This window comes from Chiloscyllium plagiosum, chromosome 36, assembly GCF_004010195.1.
Source record: "Chiloscyllium plagiosum isolate BGI_BamShark_2017 chromosome 36, ASM401019v2, whole genome shotgun sequence".
NCBI classification, from domain to species: Eukaryota; Metazoa; Chordata; class Chondrichthyes; order Orectolobiformes; family Hemiscylliidae; genus Chiloscyllium; species Chiloscyllium plagiosum.
Genome location: NC_057745.1, coordinates 27,369,132 through 27,395,689, shown reverse-complemented (window position 1 = coordinate 27,395,689; position 26,558 = coordinate 27,369,132). Strand labels below are relative to the sequence as shown.

The window sequence follows — 26,558 nt, the reverse complement described above, 5'->3', positions numbered from 1 at the left end:
CATTAGCAGCAACCTCAGAACACCATCGCTTATTGCATCAGTGAGAACCTTTCCATTTCCCACGTTAACTGGTCTCGTGGCCCCAGAGATTGACATATGTAGGATTTTAGATGTACTAGGCTCCCATATGTCAAACTGAGGCCAACACATTTATTTCTGGAAGCTATTTAAGTAGAGCAGGTCTTATGTATTAGCTATCAGGAAAGACTTTACAAATGAATATCCCTGATACTAGTGTGGTCAGTTGGCCAGCAGCAGAAATGGCTATGATACTGATTAAGAGCTACAATTGAGCATGTTGGGAATTCTGGTCAAGCTAGTTTAAACTCTGATCTTGGTTACAGCTGCAAACAGGAGATATCATGGCCCATCCTATATGCCGTGACCCGCAGTGTCCTGTGTTTACCAAATAAGGTTTGATGACTATCTGCTAGAGAGATTGGCACCATATAACCCTATATGAAGCATTGTATGTGGCTGTTTATGAATTGATATAAATATTTGTGAATTGTTTATCAGTAGACTCTCATTGCCTGGGATTGAACGGTGTGATCAGTGTTTGGTCAGTTTGTTGGCTGAGTTCAAGAGAAGCTTCTAGAAGCGAGCACATAACAGAACAAAACATTTCTCAGGAGTGCACTCTTGAGACGAACATTTGAGGAATATGTGCCCTGAAGTCATCTCCAGAAAAGACAATGAATCACGAGACAAGATCAGGGTCATATTTGTTTCAAGCCAAACTTTTAGAGTTAAAGTTCGAATTAGGGTTAAGTGTGAATTAAGTTGAAGTTAAATGAAGTGAGTTAAGGTTGAAGTTAGTTAAGTTAGATGAAATAAGAAGTAAGTGTTTGCAAATTATTGTATGTTTTACAGTGAGTATTGGTACCTAAAGAGTTAAATAAAGAACAGTTTGTTTAATTAAAGTCTGAATCAACTCCCTGCCTTTTGACTGTCACACAAGAGAAGAACGCCTGGGTAAAAGGTTTGAATACTCAGGTGAGACTAGTTTCGTGTGGGATTATGGTTGGCATGGACTGGCTGTACTGATGAGTCTCTTTCTGTGCTGTATAACTCTATGACTCTACTGCTTTCAGGCAACACTAGGTTCTGTGCACTGAGCTTGTGTATCAGAAACTCAGGTGTAGAGACTGACCAGGGTCTTTTTAATAAGTCATTAATCAATGGAAGGAGGCCATTTAGCCCATGGAGCTAGTGCAAGCTCTTTGAAAGAGCAAACCAATGAATTCTATTCTCCTATTCTTTCACCATAGCCCTGCAAATCTTTCCTTTAGAGGTATTCAACCAATTCCCTTTTGAATTTTAGATAATAATCTACTCCCAATCCTCAAGCAGTACAGTTAAATGAACTCACAAAGTAGTTAAAAACTAATTTCCCCTCACTTTGTTTGGGTACGTCTGTTTTGGGGCTTCACCTCACTACCAGCTGAGTTAGTACCTCTTCCTTCTCAACTGCTCCAGCATAAAAGGCTAACTGAATGTTAAGAGCTTGCTGTACTCACAATAGCTGACACAACTGTTGAGAAGATAATAATGGCATCCACTTCAAAAGTACTGTAATCTGTGTCAGTAAAGAGCAGTGGAACATTCCATGGACGTGATAAAATACATTTTCTAAACAATGCTCCATACCAGATTTACCTTCACCTTTTGTTTTTTTCCCATTTACAAATATCTTTAATTTACAGTCTGAGCAAGGACTTCCATTTTTATAGCTTCTGTCACAATCTTGCAACAGCCTTTCAGCAAATGAAGTATTTTTGAATTATTACCACCATTTTGATGTAGGGCCCACCAGGGTAAGTCGATTTTCACACAGTGAGCATTCACAAACAACAATGTGAGAATGACCAGAAATTCTGTTTTTAACCAGGCAACTGTACCCCAGTGTTTTGGTCAGTATTTATCTCTCAGTTGACAACACTAAAACAGATGATCTCGTAATTCTTTCATTGCTGTTTGTGGGAGCCTGTTTATACACAACTTGTTTGCAGTATTTCTTACATTACCATAGTGACTGTACTTCAGAAGTAATCAATCAGCTACAAAGCACTTTGGGCTATCCAGAGGTCACAAAGGCGCTATAGAAATGCCAGTCTTTCCTTCATACATTTTGAATCTTGTTCTTCCAAATTATCGGTAAAACCTTGCAAATAAAAAGAGACTCTGATATCAATTCTGATTGACTTCCTTCAACATAGCAGTTATGGTAACAGCATAGCCAGTCATGGGATCATAGAATCCCTACAGTGTAGAAATTGGCCATTCGGCCCAACAAGTCCATACCAATCCTCTGAAGATCATCCCACCCAGACTCATCCATGCAATCCTGCATTTTTCCAGTGGCTAATCCACCCAGCCTGTACATCCCTGAATACTGTGGGCAATTTTGCATGCAAACATCTTTGGACTGTGAAAGGAAATTAGAGCACCCAGTGGAAACTACACAAATACAGGGAGAATATGCAAACATCATAGACAGTTGGCTAGGCTGGACTTGATCCTCGGTCCCTGGCGCTGCGGGGCAGCAATGCTAACCATTGAGCCACCGTGCCAGCCTTTTCCGATCTCCCGACCCTCCTCCACACCACCCCCTCCTCAGAATGCAATTTGCCTCCTCTACTTTGACTTAACAGGGCTATTTGCACTACATTGTGGAAATATGGAAATTACCGAATGATGAAATGATTAAACCACAGAAATTACAGAGTCTGGAGAGTGGCTGGTGAAGGAGGGGCTGGACATGGCTCCATCCCAGCCTAGAGTGTCCTATGTCCCAGGCTGAATTCCCCCAGCCCAGATCCGCAGCTAAGCTGAGGCTTCAGGCCTGCAGCTAGGCCCAGGTGCCTGAAGGATCAAAAGCATCATTGAATAGGACAGCAGAGGATCCTGACAACCAATGGCCGGCAGCAGTGTCTGGAGCTGCGTCGGATGAGACCAGGAGATTTGGAATGTGTGTGTCCCCAGACCATGGATCTCGCTCAGATGCAGCAGCTGCTTTACAGAGACCCAGGAGCCTGTAACCAGACCCGAGAGCCAATAACAGAGACCCAAGAGCCTGTAACCAGACCCCCATGAAGTGACTGGAGGAGCGGAGCAGGGAGGAGGAACAAGAGGAAGAAAGAAAGATAATCTCTACTGCAGTAAAATCTTACATCATATACAGAGTTTTAAGATGACGCTGGAGAGTGGTGACCCGTTGCATGTAATCATCAAAAACACTTTTCACTGTATGTTTAAGATACATGAGACGATAAATCTAAATCTCAAATCTCCTTATCTCACCCTAACTACAGATGCCCTGACTTCCAGCTTCATTGGAAAGCCACTCCAGGAGCAGGAGATATATCCCTTGCCAGGGGTGAACATGGCTTAGGCAACAGGAGAGAAACCCCGGGGAGGGTAAGAGTTGACAGCGGGTGGAACTTTGAGTGGGGTGGGGAGAATTTGATGGGAGTGCAAGAGAACTGAATTTTGTTGAGGAGAGGTGAGGGAGGAAGAGAATGTGATGATTGGGTTAAGAAGATGGCTAACTCTCATTGAATATATTTTTGGGAGGAAATTGATGCCTTTATTAATCATTAGAGCACGCTTGGAGGCCATTCAGCACATGGTGATTGTGTTAGTTCTTTGCACGAGCTATCCTACATCATCCCAATCTTCTGCTGCTTCTCATTGACCCATAGTTGCTCAGTATTTAAGTATTTATTGATTCCCCTTCAGAATGGTACCATTGAATCTACTTCCACCATCAGTAATACGGGATCAGAAAAAAATTGCAGTGTAACAAATGTTTCCTCACATCCCCTCATGGTTTTTATAGAGTCATACAGTCATAGAGATGTACAGCACGGAAAGAGATCCTTTTGTCCAACTCGTCCATGCCAACCAGATATGCTATCCTAATCTATTCTCATTTGCCAGCACTTGGCCCATATCCCTCTAAACCCTTCCTACTCGTATATCCATCTAGTTGTCTTTTAAATGCTGTAATTATACCAGTCTCCACCACTTCTTCTGGCAGCTCATTCCATACATGTAACCACCCTCTGTGTGAAAACGTTGCCCCTTATGTCCGTTTTATATTTTTTTCCCCCGTCACCCTAAACCTATTCCCTCTAGTTCTGGACTCCCCATCCCAGGGAAAAGACTTTGTCTATTTATCCTCTCCATGTACCTCATTATTATCAATTATCTCAAATCTTTGAGCTTGGATTACCAAACCTCCTACCAGTAGAAATACATCTCCATGTTTGCTCTATCAAACCCTTCAGGATATCGAGACACCACAATTAAACTCTTCCTTAACTTTTCTTGCTCTAATTTATTTTCAAGGTCCATCACTCGCAGGCCACTCTGAGATGCTTTGAGAGGTAATGGTGGAAATCCCAGTTGAGCCACTGAGCAGGGAGTCAGTATAACTGAATGGCTTGTTCTTTCAGAGGGCAAGCAAGTATCACCATATCTCCTTTTCCCCAATTTCTATCTATCAGAAAGATGTTTTGAAACTTGAAAGGGTTCAGAAGAGATTTACAAGGATGTTGCCGGGTTGGAGGGTTTGAGCTATAGGGAGAGGCTGAACAGGCTGGGGCTGTTTCCCTGGAGCATCGGAGGCTGAGGGGTGACCTTATAGAGATTTACAAATTTATGAGGGGCATGGATAGGGTAAATAGGCAAAGTCTTTTCCCTGGGGTCGTAGAGTCCAGAACTAGAGGGCATAGTTTTAGGGTGAGAGGGGAAAGATATAAAAGAAACCTATGGGGCAACTTTTTCACACAGAGGATGGTATGCGTATGGAATGAGCTGCCAGAGGTGGAGGCTGGCACAATTGCAACATTTAAGAGGCATTTGGATGGGTATATGAATAGGAAGGGTTTGGAGGGATATGGGCCGGGTGCTGGCAGGTGGGACTAGATTGGGTTGGGACATCTGGTCGGCATGGACGGATTGAACCGAAGGGTCTGTTTCCATGCAGTACATGTCTATGACTCTGTTCCGGAAGCTAAACTTTGATTTATGAACTAACTCATAATCATCTGCCATTTCTGCTGCTAATCTTGCAGTCTTAGCTCTCTGCTCTTCCACATGAGTTCTCACTTCTTCAGGAAGTGAATTGTTGATCTCCTCCAAAATAATCGTCTATGAACGTCACATGTTTGATCCAATTTTAGTGTTCATATCCACCTATCAAAATTACTTTATTTGATCCTTTCAAACCCAATGTATGCTTGACCAGGTTCCCTTCTTAGATTCTTGAAAGATTTTCTGCAGGCCTCTGTACTAGCTCATATACACTCAAAGTGGTAAGGAAAAAAGAGATATCGTGATACATAATGGCCCTCTGAAGCAAGCCCTTATGTGAAAGTACAGTGACATCGAGGCTAGAGTGTTGCAAGGATGTCAGCTTCCTTTCTTTAAATGTCATGAGTGAATCAATTGGGTTTACAAAGCCTTTAGGAGTTCCTCGGTCACCCTCATTGAATGCAGTGTTTTATTTCCTTATGCTATTAAACTTGATTCAAATTCTCAGACTGATATTATGGGATGATGACTGTATCATCTCTGCATTAGCAGTACAGTATGGGAACAATCCCACCGAATTAATTGAATATTGTGTCAATCCTGAAATATGATGTGGAGATGCCAGTGTTGGGCTGGAGTTGACAAAGTCAGAAATTGTACGACACCAGGTTACAGTCCAACAGGTTCATTTCAAATCAGAAATTTAAAATAAACCTGTTAGACTATAACCTGGTATTCTGTGACTTTTGACTTAGTCCTGAGGTAAAATCAACCAAAGTAACTTGCTTTGTGTCACTTACAGTCAGTCACATAATGCACTGTTTTTGTCATCAGGTTTTTCTGGGTTAATAAAACAATGGATGTTAGATGATTACGGTGCATTTGGCAAAAAATTATGCACATTACAATATCTAGGCTGGCACTCATTTGCAATGTTGAGTGAATCACCCATTACTCTCTCTCAGTTGACTATTTTAATGGAATTCTTGGCCTGCCTCTCTTTGTTGTGCTATTTAAAACTCTACTACACATCTTTTAGCTAGTACCATTTATGCTTATTCTGGTTGACCCACATTGGCTCCTAGTTAAGCAAAACCTTGATTTTAAAATTCTTATCTTTATGTTCAAATCCCTCCATGGCCTCACCCTACTCTATCTCCAAACACACAACCCTGTGAGATCTCTGGGGGTGCTGTTCTATTTCTGGCCTCTTGTGCATCCCAGTTTAATTGCATGACCATTGACGGCAGTTACTTCAACCACTGAGTCCTAAACTCTTCAAATTGCTCTCTAAATCTCACCACCTTTCTTTTGGATGCTCCTTCCTTTAATGAGTAAGCTTCTAGTCATTCTCCCTGTAATGCAACTGCTGCATCTGAGCGAGATCCGGTCATTCTCCCTGACACCTCCTTATGTAGACCAGAGTTCTATTTTGCTTTATAAAGCTTTTGTAAAATGAGTGTTTCTTTAAATTAAAGGTGGGTTATAAATAGAAGTTCTTGTGAGATATTTTGGGTGTTTCTGAGAGACACAATCGAGCGTTGAAGAAATACAACTCCTCATGTATTGAATTCTGAAATGTAGCCCTCAGTACCATTAAACATTAAACTGCAAACTACTTCATTCAAGGACAAGTCAAAAGGGATCACACTTCACTGAAGAGTCATTTATTTCCACATGTGGAATCTCTCTCCTCTACTCCCATTTATTTCTGATTATTATTGTGTGGTGGTTTGCAAATATATGCCTCCCCCAGCTCTGTGACCTGGAGGGATATTGTAGCCATTTATCGTGTGGCTTGCAAATATTAATTATTCACTAATGATTCAGAGCCAGACAGCAAAAGCTTTAGTATTTGTACAGCAACAACAGACTTCTTGTGCAATTCAAGCAGAAAACAAAAGATGGATTTTCTAAGTGGGCACTCCCTATGCAGAGTTTAAATGGATCTAAAACCATGTAATAACTTGTATTTGTATAACTACATTCATGTAGTAAAGGTCAGGAGTATTTTGGTTTGTTTATGGGATGTGGGGATGGCATTGCTGCCAAGGCCAGCTTTTATTGCCCATCCCAATTGGCATTGTGCAGGTGGTAACAAGCCTTCCTCTTGACGCACTGCAGTCCTCAAGTGTGGGTCCACCCACAGTGCTGTTAGGGAGGACTGTCAGGATTTTGACTCAGTGACAGTGAAGGAATGGCAATGTAGGTCCATGTTAAGAGGGTGCATGTTCCTCATCAAAATAACTTCTGATGAAGGAGCAGTGCTCTGAAAGTTTGTGATTTCAAATAAACCTGTTAGACTATAACCTGGTACAATGCTATTCCTGATGAAGGGTTTTGGCCCGAAACATCGATTTTCATGCTCCTCGGATGCTGCCTGACCTGCTGTGCTTTTCCAGCACCACTCTGATCTAAACTCTGGTTTCCAGCATCTGCAGCCCTCACTTTTGCCTATAACCCGGTGCAGTGTGACTTCTGACTTTATTCTTATTTGAAGACATCAATGTTTACATAGTTCAGTGCTAACATGATCTATAAGGCATAGGAGCAGAAGTGGGGTATTCACCCCATTGAGTCAGCTTACCATACAATGAGATTGTGGCTGATGTTATAATCTTCTCCCCCATAACCTTCATTTGTTAACTATTATCAGACTAATGGCTTTCTAATGTACGGTAGGGCTAACATCAACTTTATTTTGGCGTGATTGGGACAACGGAACATTTTGCACAATGTAAATGTAAAGAAGCTCCGAGTGGTCACAATAAAAGTGACAATATTGAATGGTTCATGGCCTCCTGCTTCATTCCGACAGGAAAACTGAATGTCTGAAGCTGGATGAGAGAGTGGTGCTGCTGCTATGTTACAAATGTATACACCAACATCCATTTGCTCCCAGGACACACTGACAGCACTGTCAGTGAAATCTGCTTTGGGACTTTAGCTATCTGGTACTCCAACAGAGACATCTATGATGTCTTTAACATGGTTATCCGTCGAGACCTTTCACTGGAGCGTGCCAGCTCTGTTGTGGTTGGCAGCTCTCTCTTCCCTCAGTATTAATGTTGCAGGTCCACTAGACACATGTAAAAACCAAGGCTGATGCTCCAGTGCAACTCTGAGGAAGTGCTACACTGATGGAGGAAGTGTTGCCTTTAGGATGAGGCCTTAAACCAATACATGTGCGGATCTGAATGGGATAAGCCTTACAAGGCCCATGGGGAATCACTAATTAATCTCCTTGTGGAGTTCGTTAAGTATAAGTTCCCTTGGTAACAGGCAATGCTGAACTCATCACCTGATGATCCTTTATAAAGCAGACCCAGTGGGACTCTTGTGGTGCTGTGGTTGTGTCCCTACTACTCGACCAAGAGACCTGGCTTCAAGTCCCAACCACTGTAGAGGTGTGTAACAATATCTCTGACCAGGTTGTTTAGAAATATCAGTTAAAAACTAAAGTGTTCTGAACCTCCCTCAGGAGACCACAACCTGATGTGCCTCTTCAGTAAGCTGAGTGTACCTTTTGGTGTCACAACCAGGCAGATTTAGTACGGGCTGTTGCTGCACACCATCCACCTTGACTCTCATGTCTGTCATTGGGCCTTTTGTTTGGCCTCTGGGCAGTGGAGATCCACAGTGGAGGGCTCTTTACATGGGGGCCCTCTCTCTTTCCCTTGGGGACCTGGGGTAGAGGATGTTGCACACAACAGTCACTTAATCTGCAGTTGTTTACAGACTCCCAGCCCCACTGTTTACTTTGTGGTACTGTGGAGTCTGTGAACCATATTTGTGTAGGTTGTGAGTGTTTGCACTCCCTTTTTAGTTATTTGAGAAATATTGTGCTGTGTTTTTAGTTGCACTTCAGCCCTACGCTCCTGATCGTTGGGTGTGGAGGGGTGCGGGCAGATCAGAGGATCTCCTTGTGGGTCTGCTCCTGGGCCTGGGCAGGCTGGCTATAAACAGGTCCAAGCAGTGAGTCATGGAAGGGGTCATTCTGCTGACTAGCTGCCCCTCCTCCAAGGTTACGTTCGAGCCCAGGTTTCCTTGGGGACAGAGCACAAGGTGTCCACCAATGCTCTCGATGCCCTTCGTGCTATTTTTCCCCCTCTGACTGCATTTTGATTTAGCCCCCTCCTTCTCTCACAAACCCTCCTTCGCTTTGATGGTTTGATTTGTCCATAAGCGTCTTTGCTTGTTAATTTTTAATTGGCTACACAATGGATAATAGACAATAGGTGCAGGAGTAGGCCATTCTGCCCTTCGAGCCAGCACCACCATTTATTATGATCATGGCTGATCATCCTCAATCAGTATCCGGATCCTGCCTTATCCCCATAACCCTTGATTCCACTATCCTTAAGAGCTCTATTCAACTCTTTCTTGAAAGTATCCAGAGACTTGGCCCCCACAGCCTTCTGGGGCAGAGCATTCCATGCACCCACCACTCTCTGGGTGAAGACGTTTCTCCTCAACTCTGTTCTGAATGGCCTACCCCTTATTTTTAAACTGTGTCCTCTGGTTCGGGTGATTACTGGTGGTAGTCAATAGCTAAACAAGTTGTGGTGATTTGGTGGTGGGTAAGTTGCTTACTTATGTGGGACAGAACTTCAGGATATAATAAAAAGAGGACCTAGAGGGGATCTTTTGGTGCAGTGGTAGTGTCCCTGCCTCAGGCTAGGAGGCTTGGGTTCAAGTCTCACCTGTTCCCTAGGTATGTTATAAAATATCTGATTGAAATGTAAAAAAACAGTAGTACAAGTTTAATACAGCTTCCTGGGGAATCAGTTGCTGAATTCTTGTGGAAATTGTGAGCACTTCAGGAACTGCTAAGGAATCACAATGCTACGATCCAAAAGAAGCTACTGACAGAACCAGATCTGAATGTGGAACTCACCGTTTCCCGTGAAACTGTGGCAAAAGGGGCTCAGGGGCTTCAGGGATTCATGGGCAGCACCGTCCTCAGCCTTGGGTGACCCCCGTTTGTTGCCAGGGAAAGACAGCTGGAGTCAGAGGACACAGCATCCCAGAACAGGACAGGAAGTTTCTCCACATACAGTGAGGAGCAAGAATGCCCAGACTGTGTTTGCAGTCATAAAGTTCGCCCTGGACAAGGCTACCAAAACAGGTGAAATGCATACTGCCCAGGCCGAAGGGCAGAGTCACCTCAAGACAAGGCTTTGCAAATAAATCAGCCCAAGGATGAGGAATTGATACAGCAAAATTACATCACTGCTCCCAATACAGCTCCAACTAAGATAAAACTTCAGGGAAATGGCCAACCCTAGACATGGAGATAGACAGTGGTACAGCTGTATCTACTGTTGGAGAGGAAACCTTTGGGACATCTTGTTTTTAAGCCTGTGTGACACGAAGGCTATATTGGCCACATACACTGGGAAGCCCTGATGTTTATTGGGACCACTGTAACCCCAGTGGCAACAGACAGTTTGAGTCCCCTTAATGTTGGTACTAGGGCCAGGTCCCAACCTTTTGGAAAGGGGCTGTGTAAAGAAAATCTACCTGGATTGGCAACAGATCTTTAAAATGGACACTGGCTGAGGAGTGACCTTGTAGAGTTTCATAAAATCATGAGGGGCATAGATTCGGTAAATTGACAATGTCGTTTTCCTGGGTTGGGGGTGTCCTGAACTAGAGGGCACAGGTTTGGGTGAGAGGGGAAAGATATTAAAGGGGCCTAAGGAACACACTTTCACACAGAAGGTGGTGTGTGTATGGAATGAGCTGCCAGAGGAAATGGTGGAGGCTGGTACAATTACAACATTTAAAAGACATCTGGATGGATACATGAATAGGAAGAGTTTAGAGGGATATGGGCCAAGTGCTGGCAAATGGGACCAGATTAATTTAGCATATCTGGTCCGCATGGATGATTTGGACCGAACAAGTTGTTTCTGTGTTGTACGTCTCTGTGACTCGATGGCAATGGAAATGAAGTCATAGGGTAGTATCCCAAAGTTTTCCACAAGGGCCTTGGGAAGATAAAAGGTTCAAGGGTCAAGATCTATATGGACCAAGGCACCTGACCTAAATACCTCAAGGCACAACTGGTTCCCTATGCCCCAGGTGCCAATGTAGAGGCTAACTTGGAGTGTCTAGAGGAACTTGGCATCATACAATTTGCTGAGTGGGCCAGGCCAGTAGTCCCAGTTTTAAAACCTGACAACCCAGTCCACCTCTGTGGGGAGTATAAGGTGATGGTCATCAGAGCTTGCCACTTAGACACACAGCCTGATACCACATATAAGAAGACCTGTGTAGAAAGCTGGTTGCAGGTCACATATTTTACCAATTGGATATGAGCCACACCTACCTCTAACTGGAGTGTGGGGTCTCACCCAGGAAGTGCATCATTTTAAATACTCACAAAAGACTGGATGAGTACCCTCACTTGGCCTTTGGGGTATATTTGGTTGGTGCCATCTTTCAAAGGGGAATGGAGAACAGCCAGAGTAGCAATCTATCTGGGTAGTGCTTTAATCTCAGGAGCTACTGCAAAGGAAACAGGTGGAGAGTTTGAGGAGGTTTTGTGGCATTTTTCTGTGACTGGCGTCCAGCTAAAAAGGGAAAAATGTGTGTTCCTGGTAATGAGGTAACATACCCTCGGTTACAGGGTTAACAAGGACAGATTACATCCTTCTGAAGGGAAGCTGGCAGCCATAAAAAGGGCTTCCAAGGAAACACAGTGGAGTTGAGGTGTTCTCTCTGTCTCATAGATTACTGGGGGAAATTCGTATCCAACCTGGAAAATGTGCTGGCACTCTATCCCTCCCTTCCACTCTACCCCCCCCCCCCCTCCAACAACACACGCGCACACACACACACACACACACACCTCATCCCCGGTGCCCGACTGAAAAAAGAATCAGAAAGGGTTGTGGCAAATCACACAACAGAAAGCCATTGCAAATGTAAAACAATGCCACTTGAAGCTAAAAATTGACCTCCTGAGGTCACTCGTTGTATCCCTTTATGCGATAGGGATAGTGTTATTGGGATGATGTGACAGAACATCCAATCCTGTACGCATCACGAACCCTGGCAGAGCTAGAAAGGAAGTATGTCCACATCGAGAAAGAAGGTTTGACCATGGTATTCACGGTGACGAAGCTCCCCAGTATGTCCATGGTCAGCATTTTACCACAGTAACTGATCACAAACCACTGCTGAACATCTTCAAAGAAGGCAAGGTGATTCCTGCCATTGCATCAGCTTAGATTCAATGCCAGGCACTGCTAGGAGATGCCTATGAATGTACCTTGGAATATCACCCAGGGAGACATGTAACCAATGTGGATGTCTTGAGCTGCTACTTACCAGCCTACCTTCACCTTTGAACGTGGATGAAGTCTTCATGACTTTCAGCTTCAAAGACTCTCTACCAGTATCTGCCAATCAAATCCAGGCTTGGACTCAAAAAGACTCTACATTGGTGAAGCTAAATCGTACCGGCCTGAATAGAGGACCAAAATGAAGTTGTACAAAACCCTATCTCTCAAAGTATTGGGGGTTGAACATAGAAGATGACGTTATCTTGTGGAGAGCCTGAATGGTTGTCCCATGTCCAGGCCAGCAACTGATACTCCCAAGAATTACACAATGGTCGCCCAGGAATTTCTAAAATGGAAGTGCTCACAAGGAGCTATGTTTGGTGGCCTGGCAGGGACACAGATATGGAAAACCTGGTCAAGTGGTGCAAAACTTGCCAGGAAAACTCGAAGGCCTCACCAGCAGCCTCAGTGCACCCTTGGGAATGGGTGGGCATACATTGGGTGCGGGCACATGCAGATTTCACAGGGTCATTTACATTCATAATCCTTATCGATGCCCATTCAAGAGGGATCAACACAAACCTAGTGGTCTCTATTACTTCTTACAACACCACTGAAAATCTCCACCAATCATTTAGTACACACAGTATACCAGAGATCCTTATAACAGACAACAGGATCCCATTTCCCGGCTGGGGAGGGAAGAGTTTCAGCACGGTGGCTCAGTGGTTAGCACTGCTGTCTCACAGCGTCAGTGTCCCAGGTTCGAGTCCAGCCTCGGGCGACTGTCTGTGTGGAGTTTGCACATTGTCCCTGTGTCTGTGTGGGTTTCCTCCCACAGTCCAAAGATGTCCAGGTTAAGTGAATTGGCCATGCTAAATTGCCCATAGTGTTAGGTGCATTAGTCATAAGGAAATGGGTTACTCTCTGGAGGGTCAGCGAGGACTGGTTGGGCCAAAGAGCCGGTTTCCACACTGTAGTGAATCTAATCTAAATATTTATGAAGGCAGACAGGATAAGACACATACACAGGGCACCCTACCACCCATCCTCACGCTCTGACTGAACTGCCAGTCCAGATATTCAGAAGAATTGTGAGAAAACAAACTACAGGGTCTTTGGAAACTGAGCTTACACCTTTCCTGCTCAACAATAGGACAATGCCGCATGTAATGACGGGAGTAACCCTGGTGGAACGATTGATGGGCTGATGCTTTTGGCCTATGCTTAGCCTGCCATTGGACGAGACAGTTGAATTAAAGCAACAAACCCAGAAAAGGGGCCCCAATGGACATAGGCCAACTAGAGATTTTAAACCAGGAGATACCATTCCCGTAAGGAACCTCGGTGATGGTCTCCATGGATTCTGGGAGATACCCTTAAGAAAATGGGTCTGGTATACGTGGTTAAAACCAGGGAGAAGACCACGAAAAGCACACACATCTATCTCAGTGGAAATCATCCTCAGAAACAATTATTTCTATGGACATGCCACCATCACCATGCTTCACACCAACTAACAGATGGCACACTGCCCACGAAAAGCTGGAGAGCCAGTCCTGAGGACTAGGAGGACCCAGACTCGAAGGTGGAAACAGAGGGGGCAGAAAGTCAGTTGGAGGTCACTACTCAGGAAAGAGACATGCACCAATTTACTATACAACCCCTGACCAGACCCAGAAAGTGACAAGACTGGGACCATGGGCGAGGGGATGCAAAATCCCTATTACCACAGGAGTGAGGGGAAACCCTCAGACCTGGAAGGGGACAGATGTTATAAACCCTACAAGACCCATGGAGAATCATTAATTAATTTCCTCGTGGAGCTTGTTGAGAATGAGTTCCCTTGGTAACAGACAATGGCCTACCTAGCTAGAACTCATCACCTGAGCCCTGTTTAAAGCAGCCCCAGGATTGTCCTTTCCAGTTGGGTTTCCTGAGTTATTAAAGTGAGGCAAACATTTTTAATTCCTGGATGGGTGGGGTTTTTGGAAGTTTGGTTAGCATTTCGCATTCAGCTTTGGGGAAGGGAGATAAAGAGATTATGCCGTTATCAATGATCTCATGATTTCCCCATCGTGTAGACAGGAATAAGATTAAGAAACAAAACAATATAGCAAAGGAACAACAGATAAACACACAAGAAAAGAGACAGCAAAATAACACTGGAGCAATAAATGAACACAAATAATTAAACAGATAGCGAGATGTGAGATGTTGTTCTGTTTGAGGATTAACCTTGTCTGATACTGTCTTTCTCCTTGTTAGTTTAATGTCGAGTATAAGGCACACGTGTGAGTATGCTGAATTATGGAAGTACTGCTGCGTCTCCTGAGATAGCAGAAAAAGGAGGAACAATAACTAGACACAAACAGTCCAGGTGACTGAATAACTGCATGGGAATAAATGAACACAATATCACTGCAAAGAAATGATGTGGAGATGTTGGTGTTGGACTGGGGTGTATAAAGTTAAAAATCACACAATACCAGGTTATAGTCCAACAGGTTTAATTGGAAGCACTAGCTTTCGGAGCAAGGAGTGGCACTCCGAAAGCTAGTTTGCTTCAAATTAAACCTATTGGACTATAACCTGGTATTGTGTGATTTTTAATGCAAAGAAAGGAAGGCCTGTATTGATACAGCATCTTTTACAAGCACCAAAGATTAATTTGCAGCCAGTAAAATCTTTATGAAGTATACTCACAGTTGTAATGCAGAAAATGCGGCTGCCAGTTTGGACACAGCAAGCTCCCACAAAGACAAATGCAGCAATAGATCGTGATCTGTTTTTGTGATACTCGTTCAGAGATAAATATTGGCCAGGGCATGAGAGGAAAACTCCTATTCTCCACTTTGAAATGTTGTCAGGGTTTGTTGTAGCAATTGGGAGAGATTACAGGATCTCAGTGGGGAGGTGATGGCCCAGTGGTATTATTGCTGGACTGATATTTTTCCCAGGCAATGTCCCCTGGGCCCGGGTTCAAGTCCTGCCATGGCAGATGGTGCGATTTGAATTCAATTAAACACAAAGTTTGGAATTAAGAGACTAATGGTGACCATGAATCAATTATTTGGAAAAACCCATTTGATTTACTCATGCCCTTCAGGGAAGGAAATTGCCATCCTGGACTACATGTGACTCCAGACCCAGCGATGTGGTCAGTACAGAGAGCACCAGCCTAGAGTTTGGTGTTCAAGATCTTAACCCATAATGATTGGGACTTAACCTAAAATTGTTGGTGCTTTCTGCAAGCTTACTGACTATATCTCCTTGGTTCACATCCAAATCATTTATACAAATGATGAGAAGCAGCAGACCCAGCACCGATCCTTGTGGCACACCACTGATCACAAGTCTGCAGTCTGAAAAGCAACCCTCCACTGTCACCCTCTAACTTCTACCTTCATGCCTGTTCTCTATCCAAATGGCTAGTTCTCCCTGTAGTCCATGAGATCTAACCTTGCTAACCTGTCTACCATGAGGAACCTTATCTTACTGAAGTCCATGTGGATCACGTCAACCACTCTGCCCTCATCAAACTTCTTCGTTATTTCATTAAAAAACTCAATCACATAAGTGAAACATGATTTCCCACGCACAAAGCCATGTTGACTATCCCTAATGGAGGTATAGTGGACAGCGAAGAAGATTACCTTGGAATACAACAGGATCTTGATCAGATTAGCCAATGGGCCAAGGAGTGGCAGAGAGAGTTTAATTTAGATAAAGGTGAGGTGCTGCATTTTGGAAAAGCAAATCAGGGCAGGACTTATACACTTAATGGTAAGGTGCGAAGGAGTGTTACTGAACAAAGACCTCATGCAGAGCAGGCCCATAGTTCCTTGAAAGTGGAGTCTCAGGTAGGTAGGATAGTGATGAAGGTGTTTGGTATGCTTTCCTTTATTGGTCAGAGCATTGAGTATAGGAGTTTGGAAGTCATGTTGCAACTGTACAACATGTTGGCTAGGCCACTTTGGAATATTGTGTACATGTCTCCCTCCTATAAGAAGGATGTTGTGAAACTTGAAACGGTTCAGAAATGATTTATACGGATGTTGTCAGGGTTGGAGGGTTTGAGCTATAGGGAGAGGCTGAGTTGGCTGGGGCTGTTTTCCCTGGAGCGTCGGAGGCTGAGGGGTGATATGATAGAGGTTTATAAAATCATGATGGGCATGGATAGGGTAAATAGACAAGGTCTTTTCCCTGGGGTGGGGGAGTCCTGAACTAGAGGACTAGGTTTAGGGTGAGAGAGGAAAGATATAAAAGGGACCTAAGGGCAACATTTTCATGCAAAGGGTGGTGCGTGTATGGAATGAGCTGCCAGAGGAAGTGGTGGAGACTGGTACAATTACAACATTTAAAAGGCATCTGGATGGATATATGAATAGGAAGGGTTTAGAGGGTTATGGGCCAAATGCTGGCAAATGGGACTAAACGTGGTTAGGATATCTGGTCGGCATGGATGAATTGGACCAAAGGGTCTGTTTCTGTGCTGTACATCTCTATCACTCTATGAAAAAAAGGACAAAGTACAAAGGGGAACAGCAAACACAATAGCTAAACATAGACAAAGACACAGTGAGGGGTCAAACAATGCCACATAGTCACTAAGAAATGGAAAAAGGTTAGAGTAGCAAAGGAATACAGTAGAAGAAAAGAACAAAGTGAAATTAAGCAGCAGTGAGTAATGTCAGGAAAGAGTAAAAGAATATTAGGTTTATCCCAAGTATTGTGTCATATCATGTTCTTCCTGTGCGTACATGTAAGAATGCACAAAGATAATGATGAAACAGCATATTAAAATCTACCTTCATCTGTAGGATATGGGTGTTGCTGGCTAAGCCAACTTTTACTTTCTTTGAGAAGTTAGTAGTGACAAGTCTGGGTGATTTGGTGCAGACCACATGGCAATGATATTGCTATGGTGTTGGTTTAAGAAAGACTCACAGGATTTTTATCCAATGACATTGAAGGAACAGCATTACATTTCCATGCGACGGTTGACTCATAGATTCATAGAGATGTACAGGACAGAAACAGACCCTTCGGTATAACGTGTCCTTGCTGACCAGATATCCCAATCCAATCTAGTCCGATTTGCCAGCACTTGGCCCATACCCCTCTAAACCCTTCCTATTCATATACCCATCCAGATGCCTTTTAAATGTTGTAATTGTACCAGCCTTCACCAATTCCTCTGGCAGCTTATTCCATACACGTACCACCCTTTGTGAGAAAATGTTGCCCTTTAGATCACTTCTAAATTTTTCCCCTCTCACCCTAAACCTATGCCCTCCAGTTCTGGACACTACTTACCCTATCCCTACCCCTCATGATTTTATAAACCTCTATAAGGTCACCCCTCAGCCTCCGACACTCCAGGGAAAACAGTCTCAGCCTATTCAGCCTCTCCCTATAGCTCAAGCCCTCCAACCCTGGCAACATCTTTGCAAATCTTTTCTGAACCCTTTCAAGTTTCACAACACCCTTCCAATAGGAGGGAGACCAGAATTGCACACAATATTCCAAAAGTGATCGAACCAATGTCCTGTACAACTGCAACATGACCTCTAAACTCCTATACTCAATGCTCTGACAAACAAAGGAAAGCATACCAAATGCCTTCTTCACTATCGTATCATCCTGTGACTCCAATTTCAAGGAAATATTAACCTGCATTTCAAGTTCTCTCTGTTCAGCAACACTCCCCAGGACCTTACCTATGCACTTACCTGTTCCTGTGCTGTGAGCTCTCCTACACAGGTTCCTCAAGGTCAGTTATGAATTTCCCTGTTCGTTAACTTTTCCTAGACACACTCCAGTGTCCAGAGATACTTGAACTCAAACAGCAAAGGCAGGAACTGTGCAGACTCACTGCTGTGTCAGACAGCACTGTAGATTTCAAGCTCTGATCATGTGGTCTCTGCCTTTGTCTGTCTTCTTCCTTTTTAAAGTGCTGTTGTTTTGGTCTTTTTCCCTCAAAGTCCCAAAAGCTTATAAAACAATAATTGCTGCTCCTGGAATTCGAGGAAATCACCTCCAACACCGAAAATACCTCAAAACATGTGCACTGTTACAGCTACAATTGTTTTTCCCATTCTCCATCTTGGACTTGGGGGTGAGTACATAGTTCAAAGCTAGGAGAAAGGCAGACCAGAGAGCTGAGTAACTTTTGGATGGGCTTGATGGCATGCTGTCTGAGGTGCTGGGTAGTTCATTGAGATGTAGTAGAAAGTGAGGACTGCAGATGCTGGAGATCAGAGTCGAGAGTGTGGTGCTGGAAAAACACAGCAGGTCAGGCAGCATCCAAGGGGCAGGAGAATCAACGTTTTGAGCATAAGCCTTTCATCAGGACCTTGCTGGCACTTTGATTTCAGTGAATTTGATTAAGAGTGTCAGAGTGAATTCCGCCCAATCCTGGGGCAAGAGACATTGTTTATCCTCTCTATTCTAAGTAAGAGTAAATATGGGCAGGGTGGAATTGGAAAAGAAAGCTCAATATGCCTAGGCAGAACAATATTTTTTGGCTACCTTTGTTGAAAAGAAAATGCAACAGTTGCCTATACATTCTCAAACTCTCAACGTTTGCTAGGTAATCATCTTATTATTATAATTGCTGTACATTATCTAATCTTCCCTGTACTCTATACTCTAACCCCATTCCAACCTTAATTGAGCTCATTTAATTTAAGTATCAGTGTGAGAATCATAATTGTTGGATGATCTAACAGAGGATTCACATGTTGCAATCTGAATTGTCTGTTCTCAATGTGTTTGCCTGCCTAGAAATTACCGGGCTTTCAAGCAACTTACCTTTGTGGAATGCTTTTAAATACAAGCAAATAATCCAATCCACTTTAGAAAGAATGACAGAAAATGGGCAGCAACTCATGAAGGGGTTCGTGGTAAAGGTTAAAGGGATGGATCTTGACATTTTTAACTTAGAGAGATTAAGAGAGTGGGACCAAGGCAGTCAATGGACTACTGGTGGGAACTTTGGGATTAAGGGTCACCAGAGTTAAAAGGATCGAGGTTTTGGAAGGTGGATTATATGCTAAATGCAATCAGATGTTTAGGACTTGAAGAAGGTATACAATAGGGTTCCCCAACGTTAAAAACCAGGACCATTGGTTTTCTTGATAGAGTTAAAATCTAGACTGAGTGTGAAGGGCACAATTTCAACATGTGTTGATGACACAAACCTTAGTAGCATTCTAAAAGGGTGCAGGAACAGAAGAACCTAGAAGTAAATGAACACAGATTATTGAAGGGGACAGGGCAGTTTCAGAAAGTGGTTAAAAAGGCAGAGTATCTGGGGTTCATCAATAAAGGTGAAGAATACAAACGGAACAAATTTCAGTGAAATTTATTGAAACTCTGGTTCAGTTTCAATTTGAATATTGTGTCCAACTCTGACTCCACAATTTATAAAGGACATGGCAGTATTAGGGGTGCAGAAAGTACTCACAAAACTGGTTCCAGACAGGAAAGACTTCAGTTCTGTGGATAGATGGGAGAAATTGAGGTTGCTTTTCATTGAGAAGCTTTAGAGATGATTTGACAGACATGTTATTGTAGAAGGTCATAGTTCAAGAGGAGTTAATGCTCCTGTCACATTATGCTCCACCCAGACACACAGCCTCTGGGTGGAGTACTCAAAGGAAGTAGATATATTCTGCACAGCTCCAAGGAGTCCTTAGTAATTATACCTAGCAACTTATTGCAAACAGTATCTCCTGCTGTAAAACTGTCTTGTTAAGTAAACCAAATGCCTCTGCTGGCTAGACTCACTAGCAATCAGTTCTCCACCACTGATAATTAGACAGACCCTGGATTCAAGAGAAAGGATGATCGGTGACAGAGAATGATCCAAACCAGGATGCCACATGCTGAGAATAATGTGACTGTGTTTAAACCATGAGGAGTCTAGACAAAGTAGTTAGAGGGAAACTGTTCCCATTGGTTTACACATGTTAAGCTAAAGGATATAAGGTAAATGGCAAAGGAACCAAATGTGACATGAGGAAGATGTCTCTCACACAGCATGGAGTTAGGGTCAAGAGTGCTCTGCTTGAGAGTGTGGCAGAGGTGGTGCCACTGGTAGTTTCCAAAAGGGATTTGATGATTATCTGAAGAAAACAAATGACAGCCTTTTCCCCATAACCCTTTATTTAGTATTGATTAAAAATCTACCTCAGCCTTGAATATACTTAATGACCCAGCCTCGGCGGCCCTCTGCAGTAAGGAATTCTACAGATTCACTATCCTCTGAGAGAAGAAATTCCTCCTCTTCTCCGTATAAACGGGTGGAGGCTGGTACAATTGCAACATTTAAAAGGCATCTGGATGGGTATATGAATAGGAAGGGTTTGGAGAGATATGGGCCGGGTGCTGGCAGGTGGGACTCGATTGGGTTGGGATACCTGGTCAGCATGGACGAGTTGGACCGAAGGGTCTGTTTCCGTGCTGTACATCTCTATGACTCTATGAGTCTATGACAGAACTCTGGGGAAAGGACAAGGGATTGGGACTAGTTGAGCTGTTTTTACAGAGATGCAACAGGCTGAAAAGTCTCCTTCTGTATTGCTCCCTTCCACATCATTCGTTGATTGTATAAAATGTGCTTGCAGTCTAATGTGGTTCCTTAATAGGGAGCTGTTTGACCTCTGATTCAGAAAGGTGTGGGGTTAAGACTCTTTCCGAGATTTGATTATTAAATAGATCTAGATGCCATCTATCAACCCCTCAGAAAATGAACAGGAAATGACATCACCACAAACCCCAGGAACCCTATCCAGGAGAAAGATATAAATAGAAAGCAGGAGACAACAGCTTCGCTTCACTTGGAGGTCGCCACTGGTGATGTTACCTAGCCAGGTAATGAAACGTCTGGATATCAAACCTACAGCTCAGTGAGCAAACCTACACCCTAAACCTCAACCTGAGCTACAAACCTTCACAAACCTTGCATTATTAAATCAAAGCTGATATTCCAATGGTGCGCAAAGGGTGAGCATTTTTAAAGGCGCTGATTTTCAAATGAACCATTAAACCAGGGTCTCTCTTTGCATTCTCATATACTGTAAAGGATCTCACAGTGCTATTTGAAGAGCTTTTCCCAAACTCCTGGCCACAATTTATCTCTCAGCCATCGTCATTAAAAGGATGCATATACACTGTTTAGTCCTGTTAGAATGTTCTAGATTTCTATGAGATTTCCCCTTATTTTTCTAAACTCCATTGAATATACTCTTCACTGATCCAGTCTCTTTTCAGTCCTGCCATCCCAGCAATCAGGCACTGCATCCCAGCAATCCCTTGCACTGCATTTTGTCCATTGCTAGAATATTCTTCTGCAGATAAGGAGACTAAAACTGCACTCCAGTTGTGGCCTCACCAAGGCCCTGTACAATTGCAGCAAGACATCCCTGCTCCTGTACTCGGATCCTCTCGGTATGGAAGCCACCATTTGCCTTCTTGACCACCTGCTGCACCTGTATGCTTACTTTCAGTGACTGGTGTACAAGAGCACCCAGGTCCCACTGCAGCCCCACCCTCTTTCCCCATCCACCACTATTCAGATAATAACCTGCTTTCATGATTTTTCTACTAAAGTGAATAACCTCCCATTTATCCTCTTTATACTACAACGGCCATATACTTGCCCTGTCACTCAACTTATCCAAATCACACTGGTGTATTTCTGCTTCCTCCTCACAGTTCACCCTCCCAGCCAGCTTTTTGATTTCTGCAAAATTTGACATATTACATGGAAGTTCCCTCATCTAACTCATCATTATATATTGTAAATATATATTGGGGTCCGAGAATTGATCCCTGCAGTAACCCACCGAACACTTCCTGTTCACTCAGTTAAAGAGCCATTTATTCCTACTCTTTGTTTCCTGTCTGCTAACCAATTCTCTCTCTATGTCAGTACACTACCCCAATACCAAGTGCTTAATCTCTTGTGTGCAACCTTATCGACAGCCTTCTAAAAGTCCAAGTAAAGCACATCCTCCAGCTCCCTTTTTGAACTCAAACATTCTGGGAGATTAGTCAAGCCTGATTTCTCTGCTCTAAGTCCCAAGCTGGCTCTGTCTGATCTTGTCGCTATTTTCCATGTGCTGTGCCATTAAATTTTTGATAAATGGTAGCATTTTCCCCACTAATGATATCAGGCTAACCATTTATAATTCCCTGTTTTCTCTCTACCTCCTTCTTTAAATAGTGAGGTTACATCAGCTACCCTCCAATTTATAGGAACCATGTCAGAGTCTATAAAGTCTTGGAAGATGATCATCATTGTATTCACTATTTCTAGGGCTGCTTCCTAAGTATTCTGGAATGTAGATAATCAGGCCCAGTGCGAATTATCAGCCTTTCATCTCATCAATTTCCCCAACATCATTTCCCTACTGATTTCCTTCCATTCCTCCCTTTTACATTCTGAGGAAGAGTCACTGGACCCGAAACGTGACCTCTGATTTCTCTCCAAAGATGCGGCCAGACCTGCTGAGCTTTTCCAGCAATTTCTGTTTTTGTTTCTGATTTGCAGCGTACGCAGTTCTTTCAGTTTTTATTGTGTTTAGTTGGTCTGCCATCCCTTTGTTCCCCATTCTAGTCGATGTGTGAACATAATGGTCCTAATTGCAGTTGAGTTGGGCACAATATTCACATTTGATACAGTTTTCTACTGAAGTTGTTCATTTCTAATATTTGTTGGAGAAACCAACTAATATTGCATCAGCTCCACTCCTCTGTTAGTGAGGACTTACACAAGGTTTTGCATTGGAAGGTTACTGCAAGCCCGGGATATGTCCACTAATTGTCTGAGAGGTGTAAATGTGAAAGGAAAGTGTATCTTTCAGAATATCAAGCTTAATGCATTCAGTAATTGACATCAGGCTGTGTAATACCGATATCTTAATGGTCTATGGTTTATGGCAGTAGCATTAGACCACCGACTGTAGCATAATTTAACGAGGGATTGATTTCAAGATTGCAGACAAGGTTTTAAGATTTATTGTATTGCTTGGAAGCAACAAGAGAAACATATATGTTAGCCAACCTGAGTGAGAGATCCTGATGTTTAAAACAGCCCTGATGATGAATTGCAAGATTCATTGTTTTATACCTTGCAAATGCATTCAGTGCTGTGTAAATGAATTAAAAGCTCACTGATGGAAGGAATAATATCGAGTGAATATGTGTGTGCATTTGTGTTTTGCGAAGACATTGAATAAAATTGTCCTTGCAGCAAGGATCGTAGTGTCAGAGCATCTGTAATTTACAATAGCACCAGACCCATTAATGTTCCTCTGGGATTCACCAATGGAAAACCGCTGGCAGACTATAAAGCAAGACCCCCAGTCAGTAATTTCCTCTGTGCCTGGGTACACCCCTTTCTCAGTCCTTGCTCTTAGTGGCAGCTCGTGTTCATCAGACAGTTCAAGCCCAGCTCCAGCCCCGCCAGCTTTCGGTAAGAGTGCACTCCCTGAACTGTCCGCTGTGACCGGGCATGTTGTCGGTGTTAAAACGGGCTTAAGTGTTGGTTCATTGTGAAGGCTCAGACAGATCAGCCTTTGCTGGAACCTTTTTGGGTACCATGGCGATAGATTGGATCACCTACTGTTGTAGTAAGGTGCCGTAACCATGGTGAGAGCAGGATTCCAGCAACTGCTAACGATTGATGAGCAGGCTTTCTGTCATCCTGTCAGCATGTGGATATGATCAGGCTGCTTTCATTAATAACCCACTATTATACGGTATGGGTCTGCAACTGCTCCAAGTGAAGTTGGATAACACTGATGCACAACCCCTGTTAGAATTGCGGTGGAAAACCGCCCGTTAAATGTAAGTACCCCGAACTGCTAAATTTGCAAGTCTGAGAGGAAAATCAGCTGTGTGTTTTTATTTTCTTTCTCTCATTCCACAGAATTTTGATTTCAGAAACTGTTCAGGAAAAGAAAACCCAAGCTCCGGCATTTTCTTTTGCTCGTCGTTGTGACCAATTGTCAGATATTTTCAAAGAAATCATTGTTCTATAGTGCCTTGTTTTCCCAATTTGATTTGTAAGACCAACTAGAAGCCACAGCCAGTTCTTCAGACTGGCCAGACAGTGGCGTCAGTGTGGCTGGAACAAGAGAACTTAAGACTGCGATGTGCTGAGGCAATTTGTCTCTCATCCTCTTTCTTGTTTCATGTTGCCCTGATTATGTTTCCCCGACAAAGCTTAAAATATATAAGCGGAAGTGAAAGGGCAGGTATTTTTGTCCTCTCTGTCCTCAAACTAATAGCGTGTTTTCAGGCATTGAGCTTAGGTGCATTTAAGAACAAGATTGGTCAGTATGTAAGGGAGGAAGGAATTGGAGACACTTAACAGATTAGATGAGATAAAGGAGGGGAGATCATGTGGAGCATAAAAATGAACAATGAATTCTTGGGCTGAAGCACCTTAGGTTTCATGCTACAAATGATTTGTACCATGTTTTGAAAATATCAGTTATAGTTTCAGCCACACGGAATAGTTTACGTTGAGATCATAGCTTGTATGTTTACTCATAGTGTGGTTTGTGGGATAAGCTGTACAAGTTTTAAATCATTGATGAAAATGTGTAAAACAATACATCATTCAGCCATTCCACGCCAACTGTTGTGTTACCATAGTCTTACCAGACCATAGAGCTGTTCTCTCATTAGACAGAGATGACTGGTGGTGATTTAACCTGAGGGCCAGCATAGCTCAGGCAAGGTTGAGAAGGAGAGTGCTTCAAGGTAATCTCAGCCAGTGATGAGAATTGAACCTACCCCACTAGAATCACATTGCTTCACAACCAGCAACTGAGCTAACCCAATCCCCTGGTCGTTATTTGTGAGCTTGGAGCTATGGATAGTTTAGGACCCAGAATGCCTTGAATAATCACGATCTGTGACAGGAGTGAAAACTCCAGTGTTAATTACTTGTTGTGAATTGAATCGCTGACAGTTGAGGTTGATCAACCTGCATCATGCATTAAAACAAGTTGTTGTGCAAGGAACTATTGGAACCAAGTTCATAAACTATTTCCTCATATCGGTTATTAAATTAGTTTGATACTCACACGGATTAAGTGGCACTGAGCAGTACTATGAATTCAACTTCATTAAACAGCCAATTACATTAAAGTAAAAATTGCTGGAGAAACTCAGCAATTCTGGCAGCATTTGTGGAGAGAGAAACAGAGTTAATGTTTCAAGTCCGAAATGACTCTGCTTAGTCTTTGTGTGCAGTTGGTAATGACCATTCATTAAAGCAAGGGGATTTTCAGAGATGTAAGAGAGCCAACTCGAGAAAGAAACAATAAAGAGGAAGTTAAAAAATAAAATTCAGTTTGGATAATTGAATTACTGGATGAGTCAAGGTAGCTGTGAATTTTCCACACCCTGCTGTTATGGAAATGAAAAGAGATATGAGACAGAATTGGATTTTCTTTCACCCTTAGGGACAAAAAATTTGAAATAGCAACAAAATTAATTTCCAAAACCAGAGCAAGTAAGAGTAGCAAACCTGTGCTGGGGAAAGAATGTTTTATTACAACCTAGATCTCACTAAAGAGCAGACAAAAGACAGACCCCACTAATAGATTTTATAGGCTTTGAAGACACATTTTGAAGCATATCAATGTCACTTATGAATGGTATCTGTTCAAAATCAGATATCAAAGAAAGAGGAAAATATTGATCAGTACGTGATATCTAGCTAAATTCTGTGCTTTTAGCCAACTGAAAAATAATTTCATTGGAAATATGCTTGTCATAGATATAAAGAATTCTGTCATGAGAGCACATCAGCTGAGAGAAGGGAAGAGCAACCGGCATATGCAGAGGTTCTGAGATTGTCAATCACCAACTTGATTGAGTTTTTTGAGGAAGTAACAAAGAGGATTGATGAAGGCAGAGCAGTAGATGTGATCTATATGGACTTCAGTAAGGAGTTCGACAAGGTTCCCCATGGGAGACTGGTTAGCAAGGAGAGATCTCATGGAATAAAGGGAGAACTAGCCAGTTGGATACAGAACTGGCTCAAAGGTAGAAGACAGAGGGTGGTGGTGGAGGGTTGTTTTTCAGACTGGAGGCCTGTGACCAGTGGAGTACCACAAGGATCAGTGCTGGGTCCTGTACTTTTTGTCATTTACACAAACGATTTGGATGCGAGCATAAGAGGTACAGTTAGTACGTTTG

At 43.0% G+C, this 26,558-nt stretch overlaps 1 long non-coding RNA gene across 3 annotated transcripts in view; it reads left to right on the top strand.

Annotated features, from left to right (window-relative positions):
- Nucleotides 1–26,558, top strand: part of LOC122541065 — a 341,169-nt gene that overhangs the window by 178,161 nt on the left and 136,450 nt on the right. The window contains exon 1 of one of the 3 annotated variants that reach the window (XR_006309509.1): nucleotides 23,881–24,191. The exons of the other annotated variants lie outside the window; for them this stretch is intronic. This is a non-coding gene — a long non-coding RNA (uncharacterized LOC122541065). Of the gene's footprint in view, nucleotides 1–23,880; nucleotides 24,192–26,558 lie in introns of those variants that run through there. 3 annotated transcript variants of the gene reach the window in all.